Raw genomic sequence first — 3403 nt, 5'->3', positions numbered from 1 at the left:
GAAGCATTATCTTCGTTCGGTATCAGGGAGGCATCATCAAAATATTCATGCATCGCGAAAAAGTCATGCATCGCGGGAAAAAAGATTCATGCATCGTGGGAAAAGAGATTCATGCATTGCAAGAGAAGATTCATACATTGCAAGAGAAGATTCCTGCATCGCAGGAAAAGATTCATGCATCGTGGGAAAAAGATATCATGTATCGCGAAGAAAATTCATGCATAGCAAGAGGAAGGATCATGCATAGCAAGAGAAAGGGTCATGCATTACAAGAGAAAGAGTCATGCATCGCTGGAAAGAAAGTCATGCATTGCAAGAGAATGATTCACTCATCGCGAGAAAAAATTCCATGCATTGCGGGAAAATCACCATCAGCTACAGTTTTTCAGGGAAACATCACCTATATTTTTTTTTAGAGAAACATTATCTTTGCGCACCGCAGAAAAGGAAAATCATGCATCGCGAGAAAATCAACATCGGCCGCATCATTTTCATTTGTAAGAACAACATCAAGAGAACCATCAACAACGACATCAAGAGAACTATCAACATAGTACATTCGCCTATTTTATTACTTCGTCGTCAAAAGAGGAAGTACATTGAAGATTATACTACAAATACAAAATACAAGCTTTATTTGCTTCACGTCAAACCCGATAGAGTTTACGTCAAATATTTAAGGAGAACAATTAAGTGTCAACACGGTAAAAGACACTGTCTCCCATTTGAATTGCATTTATTCTAATGAGTTTTATCTCAGTCTTTGTTGAGAGCATCCAAAAGGATGAATTCTTTAAAACTAACCACAGGTGCAGACGACATCAAAAAGGATGCAGTACAACGTGGAACTTTTTCTTAGAAGCGAACTGGGACATAGTCCAAAGAGGAATGTCAAACTCTTAGGACGCGAGCAGAGGAGCGACTTCCACCACAATAAAACCACACCCCTATCAGAAGGCATGTGGGTCTATCTTTGGGTTTGTCGGTTTCAGTTTGGCGTCCAAAAATTTCTGGTCTCTACCGGAAATAGCTTTCCAATCTGAGTGACAATGCACCAAGCGCTTTAGAAATTATGTCCGCGTAAGTTCTTACTTATGAGTGTGAAGTGCACCACATTCATGGCTAAGAGGTTACAAACCTCTCTTTCATACTCGACTCATTTGTCACTCCTCCAGAACCAAAGGTTATCTTGCATAATAGACTTCCTTTTCCGCCGATTGAGTCGAACTACAAGCAGCCTGATTTCCTAAGTTGAGGATTGTGTAGGCGGGATCAATATTGGAAACTCGACTGTATTCCAACTTTCACTCTCAAATCTTATTCCCGAGCATTCCGGTCTCTTTATAATCCGATATCGGGATGACTTTTGAATTCTTTGAATCGTGCGTTAAATCAAGCGTATCGAACTACAAGTGGCCTGAGATCTCATATAGCCTGAGATATGCAGGAAACCTGTTTCCGGGGTTCGGCCATAATTCCCAAGTCCGTACTAAAATTTCTTTCCTAAAGATGAAGATGTGGTCGTCAAAATTGGATTCGTCAATTTCATTTGCCTCGAATTTCTTTCATCAATCCAAGTCAAACGAGGGACAGTTGTTGACACCCAATTTTGGACCTCCACAATATATATTAATCATCGAGTTTCTTAAATTCCAAACGATTTGAAATAATTGACTTTGTAAAGTTCAAAATGTTTTTCAAGTTACTTTTAATCAATTTTATCATTTTTTATAATTTTTATGTAATGTATATGTTTTATATAATTTGTATATAATTAGTATATTTTATAAACATTTTGAAAATCATCTCAAAAAGATTTTAAACTTTTAGTAAGTATTTTATTAAATTAGTTTAGTATAATTATAGTTATAATTTCGAGTTATTTAAAATAGTTAGTTTATAATTAAGTTAATTATTTTATTTCGTCAAAATTAAGAATCTCATTAATTAATTATATTAATTCGTCCTATTTAAGTTTTAGCCGAATTTTGTTAATTAAATATCAATTTGGCTAATTTCTTAATTCCCATTTAGCCATTTTTTCCTATTTGCAAATCTAACCCAAATTAAAATCCTTTTTAGACTTAAGTTTGGGCCTTACTTCCAATTTCCAGTGGCCCACATCATAATTCCCAACCCATACATACAATTTGCCAGCCCAATAACCCACAACATTACATACACCAATATTCTTAACATAATAAGACCCAGCATAGTACAACAACAGCAATACCAAAAATCGACCCCACCCACGTCTTCTTCCCCTTGAAACACGAAGAAACCTAGAAATAACAAGAGCAATACCAAACGACCCCTGCACATGCTTCTTCTTCACGCAAAAATTCCGGCAAATCCGCGAAGAAATCCAGTCGCCTCATCCCATCCCCTCGTCCCCTTTTGTCAGAACTCACCATCCTTTCTACTGTTTGCCTTTGAAAAGAGGAAAAATTTCAAAAGATTTTGAATCTTTGCTCAACAGTTTCCCCCCTAATCGATCCCATCCTCTTCCTATATATACTCTCCTTCTATTAACGCAAGGAGGAGGAGAAAAAAGGAAGGTGTTTTTGAAGTCGGATTTTGAGGGCAAGAATCTATTGAAAAGGATTTTTTTTTAAGCCGCAGGAAGTTACATAAAAGATACACCTAAAATACGATTTCTTAAATTATTTTTTTTTGGCCTTGTTCGTGGTTTGCTGGATTTCTCAAAGTGTTGTGTGGTAGAAGAACTCATCCTTGCTTGTTTCCCGTCCTTGTTCGTTGCACTTTGAAAGGTAGTATCTACTTTTTATTTGATTTAGAGTAGTATAGGATGAACTTGCCTCTGTTTGTTTTTTTTTTTCCGTGACTGCAATGCGTTCTTCGTCGTTTTCACTTCAATGTTCTCGGTTGAGATTAGTTTTTTGTTTGAATACAAGCTTTCCAGCCTGTTTTTCTTCACTGTTTGGACTCGTAATAGGTCATCATATTATCTATTTCATTGCCTTATGTAAATGTATGAAGTCGGGTTCATAAGTATCGAGCTTAGATTTCTTGTTGTTGCGAATCGCCTGCTCGTCCTGCGTTGATTCCTAATCAATACGCCCTTAAGCATCAATGTTCTTCGCTGGCATGTATGTGTTACTCCACGCTCCCAAATCTGTTTAATTGGGTATGTTTAGAGCATGCCTCATTTTTGACTTTGTTCCGGTTTTAACATTTCCTTCTATTTTGCTTATTATTACTTTGATAAAATTTGGCTTTTTCCTTCTTTCTTCTCTGCAATCTCAAAGTATTTGTGTCACTATGTTGTTCTTTGCTAAATACATGTTCGTAAATGGTTCCTCGAATTTCATTTCAAAACCTAAAATTTTCTTCTCTTATTTGCTTCGATCTTGCTAAAGATTAGGCGTGCTTTGTGAGTTAG

This window comes from Solanum tuberosum, unplaced genomic scaffold (genome assembly GCF_000226075.1).
Source record: "Solanum tuberosum cultivar DM 1-3 516 R44 unplaced genomic scaffold, SolTub_3.0 scf00156, whole genome shotgun sequence".
NCBI lineage: Eukaryota > Viridiplantae > Streptophyta > Magnoliopsida > Solanales > Solanaceae > Solanum > Solanum tuberosum.
This window is presented reverse-complemented; position numbering follows the sequence as displayed.